Raw genomic sequence first — 24,684 nt, forward strand, 5'->3', positions numbered from 1 at the left:
ACAGAAGCAGCTGGCATCACTGGAGCTGGGGCAGATGCCACTGCCTGGAACAGGAATTACCTGCTACATCAGTTTCATTGCAAACATGTCTATTGTGCACATGGCAAGGCAAACTAGAAACTCAGACAGTCTCATTGACAATAGTCTCCAGTCAGATCCTGCCAAACATTAACAGTATCTACTCTGTATATTATATTCATTCATTACATGCAGGCCGATATATTTCAAGTGTTTATTTCTTTTAATTTTGATGGTTATAACTGACAACTAATACTGAAAACCTCAAATTCAGTATCTCAGAAAATTTGAATATTGTGAAAAGGTTCAATATTCAACACAGCTGGTGCCACACTCTAATCAGCTAATTAACTTAACAGTTGTCTAAAAGACAACTATTGACACCTTGCACAAGGAGGGCAAGACACAAAAGGTCATTGCTAAAAAGGCTGGCTGTTCACAGAGCTCTGTGTCCAAGCACATTAATAGAGAGGCAAAGGAAAATATGTGGTAGAAAAAAGTGTACAAGCAATAGGGATAACAGCACCCTGGAGAGGATTGTGAAACAAAACCCATTCAAAAATGTGGGGGAGATTCACAAAGAGTGGACTGCAGATGGACTCAGTGCTTCAAGAACCACCATGCACAGACGTATGCAAGACATGGGTTTCAGCTGTCGCATTCCTTGTGTCAAGCCACTCTTGAACAAGAGACAGTCAGAAAGCGTCTCGCATAGGCCAAAAACAAAAAGGACTGAATGGCTGCTGAGTGGTTGTCATCAGAGAAAGTTGTGTTCTCTGATGAAAGTAAATTTTGCATTTCCTTTGGAAATCAAGGTCCCAAAGTCTTCATGGAGAGAGGAGATGCACAAAATCCACGTTGCTTGAGGTCCAGTGTAATGTTTCCACAGTCAGTGATGGTTTGGGGTGCCATGTCATCTGCTGGTGTTGGTCCATTGTGTTTTCTAAGGTCCAAGGTCAACACAGCCGTCTACCAGGAAATTTTAGAGCACTTCATGCTTCCTGCTGCTGACCAACTTTATGGAGATGGAAATTTCATTTTCCAACAGGACTTGGCACCTGCACACAGTGCCAAAGCTACCAGTACCTGGTTTAAGGACCATGATATCCCTGTTCTTAATTGGAAAATGAAATGAAAAATAGAAAATCTATGGGGTATTGTGAAGAGGAAGATGCGATGCGCCAGACCCAACAATGCAGAAGAGCTAAGGGCCACTATCAGAGCAACCTGGGCTCTCATAACACCTGAGCAGGGCCACAGACTGATCGACTCCATGCCACATCGCTGCAGAAAGCCAGGCAAAAAGAGCCAGTAGAGCAAGTATTGAGTGCTGTACATGTTCATACTTTTCATTTGGCCAGCATTTCTAAAAATCCTTTTTTGTATTGGTCTTAAGTAATATTCTAATTTTCTGAGATACTGAATTTGGAGTTTCATTAGTTGTCAGTTATAACCACCAAAATTACTTAACATATATCAGTCTGTGTGTAATGCATGAATATAATATACAAGTTTCACTTTTTGAATGGAATTACTGAAATAAATAAACTTTTTCATGATATTCAAATTTTATGACCAGCACCTGTATAGCAAAGTATTGTCCTTACTGTTCCAGTACTTGTATAAAAGCTGTAAAAAAATTAAAAATCTGTTAATAATTTCAATCTATTATTATTAGAAATAAATATACATGTGGTCTTTTTAGTATATAATCTTTAATCTTTCTCAATCTTTAATCTCAATCTTTAAATCTGAGATGAAAACTTATATGTTTAGTTTAGCTTTTGGTAATTAATGTTTCTTAGATAAGGTCTGCAGGTCCAGGGGTTCGCGGACCCAGGAAATTGTAGTACACTGAGATGCTGGAGCTGTCGTCTCACTGCTTACACGCGATCACTCAGGTTTGTTGACGGTGAAGCAGATAGATGCTGGTGTTCTCAGGGTACGCCCGTGTCCGTGTTACCTTCTGGCTCTCTCCTTTTAATTATGCTGTGATAATCAGACCTGCCGGAGTCGTCAGACATACCCAGATGCTGATTCTCAACATTCTCTGCACTCCATAAAATTTCTCTTATAACTAACTTTTCTCTCTTTACCTTCTTCAAGTAAATGGCCACCCAGCCCGACCTGCTGGAAGATTGCCCACAGAGGTCCCCTCTACCTGCGTCTAACCAGCTGCCACCTAACAGTCCGGCCAGCGGGTCCCCCCCAACCCGCCACCACCCATGGCTCACCCGCCTGCCGCTGCTGCCTGTTTGGTGGCCGTGCTGAAACCTAGATGGATTTGTGCCTGTCTGACACTATTAATATCACCACTATCAACTTTCTGTTGTATCTGCTTTGGTAATTTTTATCATTACTGTTTAAATAGTCTGGCCAGAGGAGGATGGGTCCCCCTTGTGAGTCTTGGTTCCTCCCAAGGTTTCTTCCTCCAGCTCTGAGGGAGTTTTTCCTTGCCACTGTCGCCGTTGGCTTGCTCACGGGGGTCTTTGACCCTTCATGTTATTTCTTCTTTCCTCTCTGTCTCTGTCCTTTATTAAGTACTAATTATGTAAAGCTGCTTTGTGACAACAACAATTGTAAAATGCGCTATACAAATAAATTTGACTTGACTTGACTATATAATTAAAAAAAACATTTAATTACAAGATATTACTAAAAATAATTTTAGTGTACAATGAGTGACAATTCAGTTTCTTAAACTGGCTCCACATTCATAGCTGAAGTGCTTAAACAAGGTGCCTGAGCTTCAATTGCTCCTTTGGTGTTAAGGAGACTACCCACAGCTCTGTCAATGTGCTCACTGCTCCTTTCCTTTGTGTGTGTGTGTGTGTGTGTGTGTGTGCGTTTTTGTTATAGTGCAGAATCTAAATTGTGTTGCACCTCTGTGATAAGTGATCATATTTAATAACTGTTTAAAAACACATTTCTAATGTAATACATCATCAGTGGTAGTAAGTTTGGTAGTATGAAAAGTGTCTACCTCCCAATATTAAGAATCAAACCAATGCCACAATTCATAATGTTACAACTTAGAACAGTATCAATAATTAAGCTCCTAGAACAAAACAAAGCTTTCCCAACCTTGCACTGCATTATGTGTGATTGTAATGTTTGAGAATGCATATGAGCTAGCAGTAGGTGGAGCTAGAAGTGCAAGATACAGTATACATACCAACAGGGAGACAAAACTAATGCTGGAGGTCTGAACTCACACTCAATCATGCTGCTATTCTTCTCTCTTCTCATGCTTGTCATCAGTGTTGGTAAGTCAGATACTTTTTAAATAATACTACAAGGGAATATCAACAGGAGCATGCTTTTCACCAAGAATCTTAAACATTTAAATACTGTCACATGTTTACAGGTGAAACTGCTGACATCATTATACAGAACACCACCAGTGTGTTTTTGACTGAGGGTAGCAAAACCACCCTGTCCTGCACATATGATGGATATGTTAACAGTCTCCACTGGTATCAGCAAAAGTCTGGATCAAGACCAGAGTTTCTGCTACTGATTGACGAAGCCAGTGAACATATTACTACAGCGCAACCATCTGACTCACGACTGTCCATCCAACTTCATAAACAGAACAAGACAGTGGTTCTGGTGATCTCCTCTGCTGCAGTATCAGACTCTGCACTCTACTACTGTGCCCTGCAGCCCACAGTGACAGGAAAATGCAGCTAGACTGTACAAAAACACTTCTTGCTAAAACCTTTTTTTCAGGAGGTGGAGCTCTTTCTCTTTTGAATGGTCTCCTTTAGCTTTCTCAACCAGGCTATGTCAGTCTGCTTTGGGACATCACTCACCATTTTATTGCTGACAGTAAGGTGGCACTTCTTTTTAAGTTCTGTAAAATTACAAAAAATATTTTCAAAACATGGATCACCCCAGTATCCCTATTTTCTGTCCACAATGTGTGCACACCACTGGGCCCCAATGTGTTCAGACTTTTGTTTCTTGTTTTCTTGTGCTCGGTGCTTTCTAAAAAGCATCATCCAATATAACATCATTCAACCACTCAAAGATTTCCTTGTTCTTAGTTTACATTAAATCAGCCAACATTGTTTCGGGTTGAGTGGATAGATTTTACCAGATTCTATTTACCTGGCTAACAGACACACCAATGAAACTATCAAGGAGAAATTAATGCATTTAAGTGAAAGTTTAACAATCAAAACTTGTCCTTATGTTAAATGTAGTTGATCAGCCAAGATTTGTTTAGTGTCTGGAGTTTGCTTCTTTAATTTTACTGGAGCTACTACTAGACTAATACAGTGTAAATAGTGTAAATTCTGTTTAAATAGTTGTGTATTTGGTCATGTTTCAAAAGTACTACCATGTAAGCCATAGCTTTAAGATTAAGAAAAAGAACAAAATTATAGTTATGCTTGAGCAGTCCAGGAAATCTGCATATGCAATACAGAAAACCAAACTGTAATAACATTAAAATGATTAAAGGGGTAGAGAAATATTAATGCTGTCATGCAAAAACCTCTACACAATGGCAAAAATGGAAATACAAGGTTTTGATGTGATAATGCATTTGTTTTATGTACATAGAGTAAGTTTGATCTTTATTTATATTATATTTAATTCCACAATGGTGCAAATAAAACCCATTAAAGACAATAAGAAAAGTAGAAAACCCAAACCAAAATAAAAAACACATACCAACAAATAACTCACAGCCTAACTCACAGACTAAATAATACATCTGCCTGAGATCACAGCTCTGACGATTGTGTTTCATTTTTATTGTCTTTGTTGATTTGAGATGTGGTAGAAGTAACCAAGTAGGTGGAGCTCTTAGACACTGCAGACGTTTCCTTCTCCAATTTCTCATTTTTGCTTCTTTGCTGTGCTTTTACTCTTTCACTAAACACCTACCCAAGATCACCCATCATGCAGCTATTTGTTCATTTTGTTTTGCTACTGACTGCAGGTGAATGACTTTAAAGCATGGAATACTATGTTTGTTACTTGTTGCAGGAAGCTTTTTGTAACACAGACTTTAGATTTTACCTGGTAAAGTGATTCTGTCTGTAGCGCTTGATTTTTAAAATATTGCTCTATTTCAGGTGGAGTAATGTCCAATACAATCAATCCAGTACAATTGGAAAAACAAGTTTCAGCGGGCAACAAAGTTACTCTCTCCTGCAGCTACACTGGCAGCGTGAGCAGCCTTTTCTGGTATCGTCAATATCCTTCAACTAAACTGGACTTTCTCCTTTATATATATGAATCGGGGAGTATGAGCGATTCACCACCACCAGGCTTCTCTGCTGCAGTTCAGAACAACAGAGTGGATCTGGTGATCTCCTCTGCTGCAGTTTCAGACTCTGCACTCTACTACTGTGCCCTGAGGCCCACAGTGACAAGAAACTCAGCTTCCCTGTACAAAAACACTTAGCCTGAAGATGCTTTGTGATCATGCGTTAGGTTTCCTGTCAGCTGTTGCTCTCTTGCTACAGACCACACTTCAACTAATTTTATTATTCAAATGAGAGGTAGTGTGCCAAGTATGACTGTAAATAAAGTTCTGTTCTAAATCATATTGAAAACATTTGGTCTCTCAAGTAGATAAGAATGTAACCAATGTAGTTCTTCTGTAGACATCATTAATAAAAAACTGGAATGGGTGGTGATATCTAAAGCTGATACGCGACTACCAGATATTCACAATGACCAGTGATCTTCCATTCATCCATCCTTGTGAATGATTGACTGTCTATTTTAATATATTACTAGTCCTCTTGTACTATAAGTGGAATAATTATATAAGTATATGCTCTGATCTTTAACGCAACTCTGATCTTTAATGCACTTGGGTGTACTGCAATGTCTCCCTCTGCTGGCCTTAATGGGGAGCCCAAGAACAAGGGCTGGGCTCCACCTCTCACCTGAGGCTCATATACAAGCACACAGGTGCAGTTGATTTACTGGGCTGATTATGACTGTACTTAAGCTCATTTGTTTGGTGTGGAGTCTTCCTGTGACACAACTGTTGCTCAAAGTGACTGTGACATAACCTAATCTTGTTGTGCTTGTTTGGTGAATTTGGTTTGGACACTGCTTGTTTTTTTGTTTTGTTTTTTGCTTTTTTGGCTTATGGGCCTGCCTCTAATTTACTGACCTACCTGTGTTATGACCTCTGCCTGCCTCAATCCCTCAGTCAAACCACTATATTGACAAAAGTATTTTCTCACCGATCTAAATCATTGAATTAAGGTGTTCCAATCAATTCCATGGCCACATGTGTATAAAACCAAGAACCTAGGCATGCAGACTGCTTCTACAAACATTTGTGAAAGAATGGGTTGCTCTCAGAAGCTCAGTAATTTGAGGTCGCCAACTTTCTGTACAGTCAATCGCTACAGACCCCGAAACTTCATGTGGCCTTTAGATTAGCTCAAGAACAGTGCACAGAGAGCTTCATGGAATGGGTTTCCATGGCCAAGCAGCTGCATCCAAACCTTACATAAACAAGCACAATGCAAAGTGTTGGATGCAGTGGTGTAAAGTACACCGCCACTGGAGCAGAGGAGACTGTTTACTGGAGTGACGAATCACACTTATCCATTTTGCAATCCGATGGACGCGCCTGGGTTTGGCGGCTACCAGGAGAACAATAGTTGTCTGACTGCATTGCGCCAAGTGTAAAGTTTGGTGGAGCAGGGATTATGGTGTGGGGTAGTTTTTCAAGAGTTGGGTTTAAATCCTTTGTTCCAGTGAAAGGAACTCTTAATGCTTCAGCATACCAAGAGATTTTGGTCAATTTCATGCTCCCAACTTTGGGGGAACGGTTTGGAGACTGCCTCTTTCTGTTCCAACATGACTGTACACCAGTGCACAAAGCCAAGTCCATTAAGACATGGATGAGCGAGTTTGGTGTAGAAGAACTTGACTGGCCCACACAGAGTCCTGCCCTTAACGCGATAGAACACCTTTGGAATGAATTAGAGCAGAGACTGCAAGCCAGGCCTTCTCGTCCAACATCAGTTTTTAATATAATTCATTTCTAATGTAAGCATGTTTATTAATAACACATGTCTAATGCAACACAGCTTCGATGCTAGTGAGTCAGGTGATATGGAAAGTGTCTCCCTCACAATGTTGAAATAAAATCTTCACCACTCTTCATAATGTTAAATCTTATTAATGATGAGGCTTCAACACAATACAAAGCGTTCCCAACCTTGCACTGCATCATGTGTGATTTTAATGTGTGAGTATTCGTATGAGCTAGCAGTAGGTGGAGCCAGAAGTGTAACATAGTACACATACCAATAGAGACACAACACTACTATTAGCGTCTAATGCTGGAGGTCTGAACTCGCACTCAACAATCATGCTGCTCTTCTTCTCTCTTCTCACGCTTGTCTTCAGTGTTGGTAAGTCAGATACTTTTTAAACAATATTACAAGGGAGTATCAACAGGAGCATGCTTTTCACCAAGAATCTTAAAAATTTAAATACTGTCACATGTTTACAGGTGAAACTGCTGACATCATTATACAGAACACCACCAGTGTGTTTTTGACTGAGGGTAGCAAAACCACCCTGTCCTGCACATATGATGGATCACCTTACAGTCTCCACTGGTATCAACAAAAGCCTGGATCAAGACCAGAGTTTCTGCTATTAATTGACGAAGCCAGTGGACATATTACTACAGCGCAACCATCTGATTCACGGCTGTCCATCCAACTTCATAAACAGAACAAGACAGTGGTTCTGGTGATCTCCTCTGCTGCAGTATCAGACTCTGCACTCTACTACTGTGTCCTGCAGCCCACAGTAACAGGAAACCCAGCAACACTGTACAAAAACACTTCTTATGACTCACAAACATGCAAAAACAGGAGGGGGAGCTGTTTCTCTTTTGAATGGTCTTCTTCGGCTTCTGCACCCTTCAGTCTGCTTTGGGATGTCACCCATTATCTTACTGCTTACAGTAAGCTGGCACTTCAGTTGTGTAAAATTAAAAGAAATGTTACTAATATTTTCAAAACATGGATCACCCCTAAATCCATATTTTCTTGCCAAAAAAATAGTGTTCAGACCTTTGTTCTTTGTTTAAATTTTCGTTTAAGTGTGAGTAGCCCTGTGTCACCTAACAAAAAACTACCAATCAACCATGCAAAATGTCCTTGTTCAGTTTACATTAAACCAGTCAACATGGTTTCAGGTTGATTAAGTGTTTGAAATCACCAGATTCTTTTTACCTGGCTAACAGACACACCTATAGACTATACTATATAGACACCTAAACTATATTTAACGCATTTAAGTGAAAGTCAGTTAACCAATCAAAGTTACAGTTATGTCCTTATCCTAATTGTCAATTAGCCAAGATTTGTTTATTGTCTGAAGTTTGCTTCTTTAGTTTTACTAGAGCTATTCCTAGACTAATACAGTGCAAATAGTGTAAATTCTGTTTAAATAGTTGTGTATTTGGTCATGTTACAAAAGTACTACTATCTAAACCATAGCTTTAAGATTAAGAAAAAGAACAAATGTACACAATGGCAAAAATGGAGATACAAGGTTTTGATGTGATATGCTTGCTTTATGTACATGGAGTAAGTTTGGTCTATATTTCTATTATATTTAAGTCCACATTGGTGCAGGGAGAATCCATGAAAGATAAGAAAAAAGTAGGAAAATCAAACCAAGAACCTAAAATATAATCCAAAACAACCACAAAATAAAAACCACTCCATACCACCAACTCATAGCATAACTCACAGACTAACAAAGGGCCATTGATACAGAGAAGTGAAAGTAGGAATACCTGGGGATGATAATGTGAAAGCAGGGCTACAGATACCAAACAGGAAAATGCAATGACAAAGACAGGAAAAACACAGAGAAACAGCAATTATAAAATCCTGATTATATGAAAACTACTCTGACCTATCGTAGTGGAATTACGTCTGCCTGAGATCACGGCTCTAATGTTTGCGTTTCATTTTTAATATCTTTGTTGATTTGAGATGTGGTAGAAGCAGTGACCAAGTAGGTGGAGCTCTTAGACACTGCAGATGTTCCTTCTTCAATTTCTCATTTTTGCTTCTTTGCTGTGCTTTTACTCTTTCACTAAACACCTACCCAAGATCACCCATCATGCAGCCTTTTGTTCATTTTATTTTGCTACTGACTGCAGGTGAACGACTTTAAAGCATGGAATACTATGTTTGTTACTTGTTGCAGGAAGCTTTTTGTAACACAGACTTTAAATTTTACCTGGTAAAGTGATTCTGTCTGTAGCGCTTGATTTTTAAAATATTGCTCTTTATTTCAGGTGGAGTAATGTCCAATACAATCAATCCAGTACAATTGGAAAAACAAGTTTCAGCGGGCAACAAAGTTACTCTCTCCTGCAGCTACACTGGCAGCGCGAACAGACTTTTCTGGTATCGTCAATATCCTTCAACTAAACTGGACTTTCTCCTTTATATATATGAATCAGGGAGTATGAGCGATTCACCGCCACCAGGCTTCTCTGCTGCAGTTCAGAACAACAGAGTGGATCTGGTGATCTCCTCTGCTGCAGTTTCACACTCTGCACTCTACTACTGTGCTCTGGAGCCCACCGTGACAAGAAACCCAGCTACACTGTACAAAAACACTTAGCCTAAAAATGCTTTGTGATTATTTGTAGGGTTTCCTTTCAGCTGTTGCTTTTTTGCTATAGACTACACTTTGAACTTTTTTTTTATGATGAGAGGTAGTTCTTAGTATGACTGTAGATAAAGATCACATTTAAATTCCAAAGAAAACATCTGGTCTCACAACCACGAAGTACCTGGATTTTTATTTAATGTTGTTTTTATTTTGCTTCATATTTAAATGCTCCCACCTGTGAACACACTGCCAAGTTTCACCAAAATGTCTTACATTCTATCAGAAAACCTGGACTGAACCCCAGTAAATCACAAACAAAAATTGATTATTATTTTTCAAGTAGCTACTAGACACATTGTCACCGTATTTTGTAGTCCACTGTTGGCACGTTGTAGATACTCCCTTAACTTCTAATAATTTATATATATATATATATATATATATATATATATATATATATATATTTATATTTATATATATATATATATATATATATTTATATTTATATAACTAAATTAAATAACATAATTCTGCTATATCTAACTCGTACCTGTACTTCAACATAAAACATAACCCAAAACACCACATCAACATCACTAAACTAGATCATACATATTTGTTTTATTTCTATCCAGATCAGTCATGTCTGTTTCTCTCTCACCTCTTCTGAGATAATGACAGCCTAAATTACCCACTGTTTTTCACAGAATTTAGCTGTGCTTTGTGCATTGTTTTAGTCCTGTCCGTATAAACAGCTTTTGCTTTGAGAAATAAAGCTCTGATCTGATTAAATCTTAACTCATTATTTTTTTTCAGTAAGGTAAAAGATGCATTTGTCAGTAAAATATATTGGTGAAAATATATAATTAATAACAGAATAAATACAAGCTAGTGCTATAAATGCATGGTTTGAAATTGTAATGTATTTAAATGTATAATGATAATTATATACATTATAATTATAAGTGTAGCACTTTTTATAACTAACATTGTCACAAGCAGCTTTACTGAAATACAGTAATATGACAAAAGAACAAAACAAAACCTAAAAAAAAGAATTAAGCCCCACAAAAGTAAGACAAAGGCAAGGGAAAACTCCCTCAAGGAAGAAACATTGGACCAATCCTCCTAATGTCAGAAGTACTTATAAATTAAAAATCAAGCCAGTTGTAGTACCTCTGCTGGCCTCAGTGGGAAGCTCATGCACAGATCACGTGCTCCAGTGTGCATGGGCTAAGCTCTGCCCTTCAACTGATGCTCATCTCCAGCACACAGATGCTATTCATGATTGGACTGATCAGTACTCCGCTTAAGCACCACAGTTTTGGGTGCTTGGGATGAAGTTCCTGTTACCTATCTGAAGTTACTGCCATTCCTAGAGTTTTCTTTGCATAAAATGCAGTTGTGTTAAGCTTCTCAGTGGGGTACTGATCTTAAGTATGTTGCTGTCAGTAAAACTTTAAAACAAGCTGATCTAGCAGATCTGATTCCTGTATTCTGTTATAACATTCTGTATTGGGTGGTATAGAACATTTAATACACTGTAATGTGGTGAGTACAATAAAAAGTATTGATTCTGATACACAGACCTGGGCATATCTACATGCTGTCACACTACATTTGTGCACAGGATGTTCCCTACTTTCAGTTCCTCACCTGTTCTAATCTCATTAGAACATGTAGTTTCTCAGTATGGATCTTGCAATTGAATCTGAACAAAGTAAATGCGCTTTTGGCACAAGTACTGCATTTTGGGTCCACCCATGTAATGCCTTTATTTTGCAGAGTCAATGGGGTGTGAGCAATGCCATTCAAACCCCATTTGATGCCACACATGCCACACATATATCGTTTGCAATCTCAGGAACCTAACATCCAAAGTCAGATCTTCACCTAATTCACCATCCATTAACTTTTTTTGTTGTTGTTTAGTTCACTTTATGTAGATGGTTCATTATAGATGCTCATCTGACACTGAACTTGAACATTCAACTAAATATTTATTAAATGCAACTGAACTAAATGTAAATGTAAATGACCGTCTATTGAATGTAACCCTACACCTGATCCTAAGAGTATGGTTAAGATTAGGTGTAGGATTACATTCAATCATATTCATTCAACTTGCAGTTCAGTTGGATTTGTGTTTAGTCATTGGTAAATATGTGGCATATCTAGTTTTAAAGTACATTTTAGTTTAAAACCAATAGATAGGGGCTTTACGTAAAAAATTCCCTAGAACTTGAATCAATCAGATAGTATATATTATTAGTATTACAAATTACAGTACTTGTGCATTAGAATTATGATATTAGAAGTAAGTGTTACTGACATTACACTAGTATTTCAGGAAAAATATGACTTTCGATTCTCTAAGCTTATTGGGAGTATGCATACAAGCATGCATTTAAGTGCACTGAAGTACATACTTAAAGTATATAGTTTAGTATACTATAACCATAAGACCTTGTAAGAGTGCAAAGTGTTTGGCTAACATACTTGAATGCCCCCCAATATACGAATAACATTCTGGGACTATGCAGCTTTATATGCTTTATTACTGCTAAACATTCTCTGCTCTCCATAAAATCCTCTCAGAACTAACTCTTTTTTTACCTTCTCCGAGTTAATGGCCACCCAGCCCGACCTGCTGGAACATTGCCCGTTGAGGTCCCCTCTACCTGTGTCAGACCAGCTGCCACCTACCAGTCTGACCATTAGGCCTCCCACCCACATGAGACCAGTGGCACACCCCGCTACTATCTGTTTAATGACCATGTTAAAACCTAAATGGACTCTTAACTATCTACTATTAATATCACCGGTGCTCAACTCTGTCAAAAGCTTTTTCTTTGTTTACGGAATTAAGACAGGGCATGAATGAAACGGCTCTGGCCATTCTTTCTCTCCAGGTCAAAAAAAAACTGTGATGGGGCATCCATCTGCATTTAAGTCTAAAAACACAATCAAACCAAAGCCCCATGTGCACGGACACACGACAGGTCCTTCATGTTTTTTTTGTTTACAGTTTTTCCTTGATTGTTTACACACATTTTCTGAAAGCATGCCTCATACTCTCAGAACTCTACACACAAATCGAAAAACACACACACAATGGGCAAAACCCCCAAAAATTCTCCTGTAAAATGAAACTTTACATTCAAAACAATGTTATCTCTTCTCAAAATGGTATTTTGTTTTCAGATGACACACACAAACAATTATATCAATAGACATTTATAAGAACCAGTTGAACACTGATGTGCTCAATGTAAAACACTATGATGAATGGAAAACACTTAATCTCCATTCATCATAATGACTTAGGCCTTTTTTTGTTCAGTGTTACACTTACTACAGACATTACAAACATGTTGTAAAATATTTTGGAATATTGTTTTTATACTCCGAACATACAAATACACAGTAACGAATATATTTTATTTTTCCCACAAAAACAATGTACACAGTGTACATCCCAACAAATACAAAGTTGCACATACAGTGCACATACAAAACAGAAGAATTTACTGTATACAGTTGCAGTAAAAAAAAGCAAACAAAAAAAAAAAAAAACCATACATCTACATCACAAGCAATGTTTTCCCTGGCCAAGCAGCAGGGGAAATATCACCTAGCATGGTGAATCCAGCCATGAAAAGCATCAACTGCTATATCTCCACATCTTCCATAGCTTGGAGAAGGGGTATACGTGTTTGTGAATTTAGGTCGTACACTTTCCATCTTCAGGCAGAAAAAAATTCCTCAATAGGATTGAGGAATGGAGAATATGGAGGGAGATAAACAACTGAAAAGCGTGGGTGGGCAGTGAACCAGTTATGAACCAGAGCAGCCCGGTGGAAACTTACGTTGTCCCAAATGACAATGTACCTGAGCTGCTCTGGAACGTCTATCTGATCTGGTGGAACGAGTTTGTTGTGTAGGATGTCCAGGAATGTGATCAGATGGGCAGTGTTGTAGGGGCCAAGGGTAGCATGGTGATGGATGACGCCATGGTGGGTCATCGCTGCACACATTGTGATGTTCCCTCCGCGCTGGCCAGGGACTTCAACAATGGCACGCTGGCCAACGATATTCCTTCCCCTCCTTCGTTTTGTGAGGTTGAATCCAACTCATCAATGAAGATGAACTGGTGCCACCTCCAGCTCAAGGACTCTCTGAAAGTCACATGACAATATCAGAAGTAGACATGAAGCGGTCACTATTGTGAAGCACAATCATTATGATTACAATATAATAGAAATAAATATGTATAATTTATACAATGTTGACCATATGCATCAATTGTGGGAATGTATAGGACGTACTGGCACATAATTATATTGCAATTCTTTGATTCTTTCAGAATTGCGATCAAATGGCACCCTGTAGACCTGCTTCATCCTCAAATTATTTCTGCACAAGACACGGTCCAGCCTTGATAAGCTTAGCCTATCAATATTTTGAAATCTCATTGTTTTCTAAGGATGTTCATGATCTCTGTTTCCTGGTCAGGAGACAGAAGACGTCCCTGTCCACCTTGTGTTGGTAATCTTTCAGTTCTACAATACAAAGAGTACAATACTGTAAATACTGTGTAGGAATACATTTCCCAAATACTTGAAACACAATGTCCTACAGAACAGTCCACAGGTAATACTGTACTACTGCATTGATATGCAGTACTGCAGTTTTCTAGTGAGAGTAGATTTCTTACCTATTCTCATTGCGGAAAGTCCGGATGATGGATGCTACAGTGTACCTGCTCAAATTTGGCTGTACTCTTTGCCCAGCCTCCCTCATTGTTAGACCATGGTTGACCACATGGTCAACCAAAGTGGCTCAGATCTAATCAGAAATTATGGTCCTTGGCCTTCCTCGTCCTCGTCCTCCCCATCATCCTCCTCTTACTCTCACTCTTCTGGCTCTGCCTCTGTTTCAAACATTGGCATCCAGTGCTCCATAACAGAAGAGCTCACCTGTTGCTCTTTTATGCTAAAGCTCTGATTGCTAAGTGTAAATATGTGTGTTAAGTGTTTGCCCATGTGAGGAGTCAGTGTGCATTGTAGGGCAATTAACTTTTTTGAGTTTTGAGTAACAGTGAGTTTTGAGGAACAGTGTGTTCCTTGTGAAAACAAGAGATTTTCTTCATGACAATTGTGTGTAGTGTTTTGAAAAAAGTGTTTTAGAACTGCAATCTGAGTGTAAAGCAGGAATTGTGCTTGTAGTTTAGCAGAATTGGTTCAGGGGGTTGGTGCATGAGTTACATGTTGTGGTCATTGTGCTTCAAGTACCAGTATTGGTGTGTAAACAATCGAGAAAAACTGTAACTAATTATGTAAAGCTGCTTTGTGATGACAACAGTTGTAAAAAGTGCAATACAAATAAATTTGACTTGACTTAAGGGCAGATGTTTTGATGAAATTAAGGTGATGCTTCAAACAATAAAGCCGGTACAATCTAGCTAGACACAAAACCGTCTTTCATCTTAGCCCAAGTATACTGCCTAAGGGTCTGATTCAGAACCCTCCACACATCACACAAGAATAAGGTGGAAGGAGAGAGAGAAGGATAAGGTAAAAGGAAAAAGAGGAGAAGAGAAGGATAAGATGGAAGGAGAGAGAGAAGAGAAGGTGGAAGGAGATAGAGAGAGGGATAATGTGTAAGGAGAGAGAGAAGAGAATGATATGGTGGAAGGAAAGAGAGAAGATGAGGGTAAGGTGGAAGGAGAGGGAGAGAAGAAGAAGGTGGAAGGAGAGAGAGGAGAAGGAGAAGGTGGAAGGAGAGAGAGAGGAGAAGGAGAAGGTGGAAGGAGAGAGAGAGAGGTAAGGTTGTTGTAATAAGAAGGTTGTTGTTGTCTCTTTTTGTATAAACAGTATAAATCTGTTCAAGCTACTGAGGGACAAATGGGGAGAATGTGTGTTCTGAGTAAACAGTAAAAGCGATGTCCAATACCTTGTTTGTGCCATGAGCCATTTATTTCCACAGCGTATTTATGTTCACCTTAGTACAGCTCAGACCACATATCTTCATGAGTTAAATCACTGTCTAACCACCCTCTCTCGAAGTTCAGAAAGTAGAATGATTAAAACTTGATTACAAACTGGTTTCAGGCAATAGAGGGTATATTGCATAGCTTTTATTTATAGTCTGTTCATTCAGAAGTGTGTGTTTGTTATGTTGTTGTCTTTAAGGAGGTTTCTAGACAAGTAAGATGTGCTTTGTCTTAAAGTCTCAACAGAAGTTGTAAAATGTTTAATTACATTTAAATGTAAATGTCTAAAGCTGCAATTCTGTCTCATTTATCTTTTGATCTCAAACCCAAGTGTTTAACGAATAGAAAATCGAAAAGCGAACTGTGAAAGCTTACTATAGACCCATTTATGCCCAGTCTGACTATTTATCTTTTCTGTTCTTTTAAAAATAAAACCTGTTGGGTTAGTTAATAGAGAAATAGAGATTAGAGATTTCATTTTCATTCCATTTCAGTAAAAGATAACAAAAATGTGGGATTATCCACCTATACATCATATACTATACTAGTTTTTCATGTATCATAGTGTATATAATAAAAATTAGTTATATAAAAACAAGGACAGGCAGCCATAGCCTAAAGGTTCGAGAGGAACTGGAAAAATGCTGCCTCAATCCCCTAGGCTGGCTCAATGATCACAGCTGATGTGCCCTTGAGCAAGGCACCTAACCAGGTCTGCTATTCATAATGTCATAACTTATCAATGCTGTGTCTCCTACAAGAAGAACAATGATTTCCCACCTATCACTGCATTATATGTGATTGTGATGTGTGCATATTCATGTGAATTAGGAGCGAGTGGAGTTAGAAGTAAAGATACAGTACACATACCAACAGAAAGACCAGTATTACACCAAAGTACCAGTATTAATATTGGACACTGGAGATCTGAACTCACAGTCATGCTGCTTATCTTCTCTGTTTTAAATGCTTGTCACTGAATATACTATATTATTAAAATCTCAACAGCCTGACCCACAACTGTCAGTCATATGATCGGAGTCTGGTGATCTTCTCTGTTGCAGAATCAGACTCTGCACCACAACTCACAGTGACAGAAAACCCAGCTACACAGTACATATACATGTCTTATCACTCAAACATGCAGAAACAAATTTTAACTTTCAGGAGAGGGTGCTGTTCCTCCTTTGAATTTTTTTACCCCTCAGGCTACAATGTCAATCTGCTTTGAGAAATTAACAATCTTATTGCTTACTTATGGCCAAAACCTCACAATATTACATTAATAAAAATACATTCAAAGACGTTCTTGTTATTAGTTAGTTACTAGTTTATTAAACCAGTCAACATTGTTTCAGTTCACTGACTGGTAGAAGTCACCCCATTCCTTTTGGCCTAACTAAGCATAAATAATGCATTAAAGTGACAGGTCAGTTAACAATTAAAATAATTAAAATGTTTGTCTGTAGTTTGCTTCTTTAGTTTTACTGGAGTTACAAAAGTAGTGTAGCTACACATAATAGTAACTTTTACCTTCTTATTAGCATTAGGGTTGGGCGATATAGATATATTAAATATCAGGATATAAACAGCAGGGTATGGAGTGAGGCTATATTATTTATAGATATTTCATTAGTAAAGTCTAAATCTTGTACAGCACTTATTCTGTTCTCTCATTAGAAGTCTGTGCTCTGCAGTAACACTACACCTGCTCCAGTATCACAAGCATCTACATCTAGTTTAAAATTAGGAGCAGCCAACACAGGAGAACTACACAAGATACATTTGAGACCTTCGAAGGTCTTCTGACAGTCAGTGGACCACAAGCAGCAAAAAAGTATTTAGTCAGCCACTGATTGTGCAAGTTCTTTCTAAGTAGGAGATGAGAGAGGTCTGTAATTTTCATCACAGGTACACTTCAACTATAAAAGACAATTGAGAAAAACAAATCCAGGAAATCACACTAACATTTAGAAATAATTTATTTGTAAATTATGGTGGAAAATAAGTATTTGGTCACCCACAAACAAGCAAGATTTCTGGCTCTCACAGACCTGTAACTTCTTTAAGAAGCTCTTCTGTCCTCCACTCGTTACCTGTATTAATGGCACCTGCTTGACCTTGTATCTGTATAAAAAGACACCTGTCCACAGCCTCAAACCAGCTACAGTGTATGCAAACTTGGTGAATGGAAAACGACTTTAGTTATTGCCAACAAAGGTTATGTTACCAAGTATTGAGTGGAACTTTTGTTATTGACCAAATACTTATTCTCCACCATAATTTACAAACAATACCTACAATGTGATTTCCTGGATTTTGTCTCTCACAGTTGAAGTGTACCTATGATGAAAATTACAGACCTCTCTCATCTTTCTAATTAGGGGAACTTGCACAATCAGTGGCTGACTAAATACTTTTTGCCCCACTGTATACTGTAGGTTTGCCTGAAGCAAATCAGTCAAGGTCAAGGCACCAACAGAAAGGTTTTTGCAGAAAGACTGATAGTAACCGGCCATACCTAGCTGCATAGTTTGTACTTAGTGCATGGTACAGAGTACTCTACAATGGCTTTTACTTTATCTGTAGTTTGCACTCTACCCTGACCAACCCCTCGACCCACACGAAGCCACACTATAGAATTAAAGTCAGCAAAGCCTGGTCTAACCTCTCGAAGACAGCTTTTAAAGTCTCCATATGCTCATCCCATGTGGATGAATGCATTACAACATCGTTACAACAAAATATGCAGCACAATTCGATATACCCTGGAGGACACTGGAATGTTGAATTTCACATTCCGGAGGACATAACCAAAAAACTGCATAAATTAATCTGGGGTCACAAAGGCAAAAAGCATAGAAGTACACAGAAGCACCAGTATTCTTTAAGTAGATCCAAGTTATTTTGCTTTTCCCCCACATAGTCCACGATTCTGGGTAAGGAAAAAGAATCAGGGACAGTGACAGAATTCACCTTTCTTTAGTCAGTACAGAAACGCAATGTTCCATCAGGTTACGGAACGAGGATACACAGAGCTCTAGAGCTAGTAATCAACTTTATACTGCATAGAAGCACGTTTAATGGGAATAACAATAGTAGTTTTGTCTAGTGGCACCAAAGAAATGTGCTTACTAATATCAAACTCCAAAGAGCGTGAGACCTGTTGCCTATGTAAGAAAGCACTAGTCACCTCAACTCTCGCTTGTGCTGCTTGATAGCAAGATCCAACTCTTTCAGACTTATAGCAAAGTTCAGGCCCAACTCCAACACCAGCACCCTCTACCCTAGACAACACAGCAGATCGTGCTTATAGAAGATGACAAATCAGATGACACTGGCAACTACAATTATGACGCAATTTAACAAGCAAAACAGAGTGCGAGACAGGCATGTTATAAAACTCAGCCACCATCAACAAATTAGCCTTCCTACATTAAGCCAACCCTTTTGCAGAAAGAGACAACACAAACTTATGTAAGTGAAACTCCATGCTAACCAGAAAAGAAATATGCACCTGACCACAAGCCCCCACCAAAAAAAGAGGAAAAAGACATGCAAGCACAAACACCACACACACACACACAAAAGCACCCATTTGTTACAAGTCAGTCTAAGGGATGACGTGGAGGTGGGTGAATCTACTAGGAGAACTCACAATACATCACAACAGAAACACAAGTAAGATTATCTAAGTGTGTTGATAAGTGTTGCCAAAAATCTGACAAAAGAACAAAAGCTATTTCTCCAGGGATAAGCAAGGCTAAAATAAATCAACAAAACCCAACATTAACTCCAAACCCACACATCTAACTTCCCCTAGCAAAACAAAGGCAAATAAATACAATTAGCCTAGCTCCCTAACTAAGCCAAAACCAGGAAAAAAGTCAAGAAATTGAAACAAATGGCACTAACCCTCTTACGGCAACAGGTGTGCAACAATATACAATACGTACAAAAGTTAACGAGAGTATTCACAAATATATACAAGTCAGGTATCAAAAACCACTAAACACCAATCTTTTCTAAGAACTCCTAATGAGCAGATACACACAGTTCAGACAGTTAGCCAGTCTAACAAACACAAAGAGAGAATGAAAATCAGAGTTCCAATAGATTCCTGAGTGACTCCACCTTTAGCCTTCTCCAGGGCCACAGGCAAATCTAGAGACAGCTCCTTCTGCAAGCTGAAAGGGGATTAGGAGGAAATGAAAAAGAAAAGAGGAGAGCGCACACAACACGCATGAAAAACAGAACCCTACACGGCAGCCGTAACACACAAATTTATTTATATAATTTATAATGATCAATTCATTATTTTAACCACTTAAAGGTAATGTCTATTTATACAAAAACAAAACCTGTCAGAGTCAAATCTCTTCATAATTGTGAGCAACTATTTTGTGTAATATACATTAACCACACTCAAAGATGCACCAAGGCAAAGTAGGTGGAGCTCTTTGACACTACTCAAGATTTCTTCCTGAACTTTTCATTTTTCTTTTTTGTCTCACTAAAAGATCACCATCATGTTGCGATTTGCTCATTTTATTTTGCTACTGATTGCAGGTGAGCGACTTTTAAGTACATTACTACATATGTAACCTTTTGCTGTAAGAATTTATATAATAAATAAAAACATAATGTAACTTTGTGTTTAGTGACAATGCTTGGCTTTAAAACATTGCCATTTTTTTATCAGGTGGTGTAAATTCAAATACAATCAGCTCAGCGGAATCTGAAAAGCAGGTTTCGGCAGGCAAGAGAGTTACCTTGTCTTGCCACTATGGTGGTAGCAATATATACAGTTTTCATTGGTATCGCCAATATCCCTCATCTAAATTGGACTTTCTCCTTTATATCACCAAAACGGGGACTATGAGCAGTAATCCCCCACCTGGCTTCTCTGCTGAGGTTCTAAGCAACAGAGTGGATCTGGTGATCTCCTCTGCTGCAGTTTCAGACTCTGCACTCTACTACTGTGCTTTGGAGCCCACAGTGACACGAAACCCAGCAACACTGTACAAAAACAGATTACATAATGATGCTTTGTGATTGTGTTGGGTTTCCTGTCAGGTGTAGCTCTCCTGCTACAGACCACTATATTATACTATGAGGAGAGATTGTGTGCCTAGTATAACCCCATTGAAAACCTCCAGTCTTACAACTACAAAGTACCTGGTTAAATATTTTACACTGCTAACCAACTGTAGGAGAATGTCTGGCTGCCTGCAAGCTTCAAATGGGGGTATTTTTGTTAGAAATACCCTATGCCCCAAGTTAGGAAATCCTACGCTCTAAAATCAGGCATTTTCCTTCTCCTTTGGCTAAAAGCTCAATTAGACATGTCTTCAGTATTCAGTCGGTGTACAAGATGGAGTCTCTTAATTACCAGTTTATGGTTGGTTTGCATCACCGTTTCCAGTAGCAGTAGTTGCAAGGAGAACTGAGGCAACCCGTGGATAGCAGTACCAATCATGAGTGTCTTTAAGATAAAAGAGAAAGATTAACATATCAATGTCAAGAGAAGACAACGTCTCTACATTACTGTGTGCCTCTATGTGCGAATTCTAAAAGATACAACCCGGAGATTAGCTTTCATAGGTTTCCAGTGGATTCTGAGGTGTGGCTCAGTGGCTTACAAAGATACATAGGGATATGTGACAACCATGGTAAAGAGAAAACTCAATAAACAAGCGGTGCCTTGTATTTGCATTCAATGAAAAAAAAAAAAAAAAAAAAAAAAAAAAAACTTTGTGGCTTTTGACCAATCATCCAGAGCTTGAGCCCTAAAAGCCACTAGCCTAGTCCAATAAGCCATTAGCATAGTGCTAATTTCCCTAGGAAGTAACACTAAGAATGCTAGCAAGTAAACCGTGTAACATAGCAAGTGAAAGTAAAGCAAGTAAGGTATTATCATTATCTTTATGTAGATTTACCAGGATTGTAAATGTTTGAATGACATCAAAGTGATTAGCATATTGGCTAACTACTGGCATCATAAGAATTTTCTAGTAGCATTTCTATATTTTAATAACAAGCTAGCTACAAAAAGTAACATCATCAGACTCTTGCTTGTAGGAGTCAAGTGAAATGCAGTATGAAATGGCAACAACATAAAAATATAAAAGCTACACAGGCTCCAACCTAGAGCCTGGGTTGCATCAATAGGCTACACTGAATCTTTAACATGCTAACAGTTTGGCCAATTTATTCACTCATATTCTCATCACTCTACAAAACTGCTAAAATACCAAGTTTACTTACAATTATTTAGCATTGTATTAGGTTATCTAGCAAAATGTTTTAAATGATGACCTCTCCTTTGGGTATTAGAGAGTGGGACCTTAACTTACAATGCAGGATTTTAGTAGTGGTCAGCAAGGGTAAGAGAGTGATTCAACAAGATATAACTGTCAGAAAAGCTTATCTTGATACAAACTGTCCTGGTGACTGTGATTAGGACGCTATGCTAGTAAATGCAATTGGAGGAGCTAGATCAGCGTTACAGCTGAGAGGAAATATTAGGATTCTTTTTCCTTTGGGACCTTTTTAGCTAAAATATTAGATAATGGTTATCATACTATGGTGCTTTCCTCTGTTCTTATAAGAGATCAAGAGAAACTTACAAATGTTGGAAGAGTCTTACATGCAAAGTAAGTCTTGCATTGAAAAGTAACACCCAAATCTGCACCACTGGAGAACCAAGTTCATGCTGATGACAGAGTATGTCTGACAATTCACAAGGAAGTGTCTACACTCTTCATTTGTATTGTCAGTATCCTCAATCCTGAATTCAGCTGATTTATGCAGGCTCAGGCACAATACACTCTACTGCTGTGCTCTGCAACCCACAGAGACAGGAAACCCAATAACACTGTACAGAAATACACTACATGATGAGTTTCCTGTCAGGTGTTGCTTTTTCTCACAGAATAAGTGGCTGATGACAAAATAAGTTGTAATTGTCAGGATCATTTTGTATTCATTCATATACATTTCCAGTTAGCACCATCAGTTTGATTGGGACATTTTGGACCATTCTCCCCGGCAAATGCATTTCAGTCCATCAGATATCTTGGGTGCACAGATCTCAATAGAGTACAAGATTCCTGGATTGGGACATCAAGAGCTAGGCTGTCAATTCAGGACATGCCAAAAACTCTTTAAAACAAAGATACACAATCATTGATGAAAAGCACCAAAACCTATTTAACAGCACCTCATTGTGGACAATAATGCTAAACATGAGTGAGTTAAAGGCCAAGATGTTTTGTATCTAAAATGAAGATAAGCTATATGATAATAGCAGGATAGCAGGGGTCTTGTTGTTTTTCAAGCATAATAATTTCAGTTATCTTACTTGACTTATGAGTGGTTTTATTAGAGGGTGGGGGGTTATATAGGCTAACTTGTTAACTTTCTTTGCTTCAATTTAAAGTTGATACAAGACAGAACCACAATTTGAATTGGACGCCTTTTTGAACTCCTTTAACCCATCCTTGCAGTGAACACACATTTACAATAGTGAGCACATTGTCACCAAGACTGCACATATGTGCATGCGTTATATTAATAATTTTTTACTTACCTGATGTAGGCGTTCCCCTTAGATAACGTGAGACAAGCTGCTAGGGTTCCTGTAAATGTAAAAAAAAAAAAAAAAAAAAAAAAGATAATTAAGCTAGCTGTAATGAATCATATATGCATATGCAAATGTTGTTTTTATTTGTGTGTGCATATTGTCTTTTATAACTGTCATTATGTGACTGGTGTATTGTTTACATTATTTGTTTTATAAATGATCAGTGTTAATGTTAAATGTCAATTGTTTTGTCCCTTCCCCCTTGTTGTAGATTGGTTGCCGGATTCTAGAGGGAAGGCCTCCGGTATAAAGCAGAATGGGAGAAGCAGGGCATCTTTTGGTTTTGTTTCTTTTCTTGGTGTAAAGGTCCATGTAGCCTTGCGGCTGTAACAAATGAAAACTTACACTATTCTTTAGTTCAATAGAGACTTTTCTATAAATTACTGTTTTAGTGTGCTTAATATCTTATAATCCAGTCTGACCTCCCTGTCCATTCATCCCACCCAGCTAACAATTTACCACAACAGAAAGCCATAAGCTGTGCTTGGGCGACGTTGAAGATAACAGAACGAAGGGTAGAGTAGCACTTTGTATACAAACGGGGTAGCTGGGGAATCAGCAGCCAGAACAAAGAACAAGAGAACCAGGGTCAACTTGGGAACGGAGCAGGAAGTGAATGTACCTCACATGCCTCGGGGTAAACACAGTAACTAGCTCCTGACTCTGAACTAGAACCTGGGCAGGAAGAGAGCGTACCTCGCTTACCTCTAGCCTGTGGGCGGCGGCTCAGGATTGCCCCGGGGGAGGGCGCAATAACGAGGACCTGACAAGTAGAACGTTTTCTTAACGCTACAAGTTCTGGTTCTTAGAATGTTTAATCTGCCAAATTTTTTGGATGTTCCTAGAATGCTTTTATTAAACATTTTTTTCAAGTTCTGGTAATGTTGCTGTAATATTACAAGGACATAATTTTTTCTAAGGTTTATTAATGTTAATGTTGTCAATATGTTATGTATAAAATAAATGCAGATAAACTTAAATACAGTAAAAACACTATATTAGGAAACAAAATAAACAAATACAATAAACACTTATAACAGTAAAAAATGCAAATACAAAATACAGTAAAAAATGCTGTATATCAGAATTCAGAAAAAATAAAATTAAAAATCACTATTAGAATAAATACAAATAAACAATTAAAATGTCTGTATGTGTGTTCTACATATCAGTGTGTCTGTGCGCGCGTTATATACCAAATAGCAAAATAAAGTGTTCTACACAGCAGGTCTCCTTGTCAGTCTCTGCATTCCTCTCCTATAAACACAAAACAAAGCTTAAATACAAACATTTGCACATATACATCAAATATTCGTATAACAGTCTCTTACAAAGTCTCTACTTTAAGTTTAAAAATGTTCAACTCGAGATAAACATGTTCATTTTTAAT

General features: G+C 38.2%; 1 long non-coding RNA gene across 1 annotated transcript; it reads right to left on the bottom strand.

Annotated features, from left to right (window-relative positions):
• Positions 1 to 13,732: 13,732 nt before the first annotated feature.
• On the bottom strand, positions 13,733 to 23,258 carry LOC140561709 (uncharacterized). Its single transcript, XR_011980092.1, has 3 exons — positions 23,241 to 23,258; positions 21,042 to 21,134; positions 13,733 to 13,832 (listed from the first exon to the last, which is right to left on the bottom strand). It is a non-coding gene; the product is annotated as an uncharacterized lncRNA (long non-coding RNA).
• Positions 23,259 to 24,684: the final 1,426 nt, after the last annotated feature.

Source organism: Salminus brasiliensis, chromosome 9 (genome assembly GCF_030463535.1).
Source record: "Salminus brasiliensis chromosome 9, fSalBra1.hap2, whole genome shotgun sequence".
Lineage (NCBI taxonomy): Eukaryota > Metazoa > Chordata > Actinopteri > Characiformes > Bryconidae > Salminus > Salminus brasiliensis.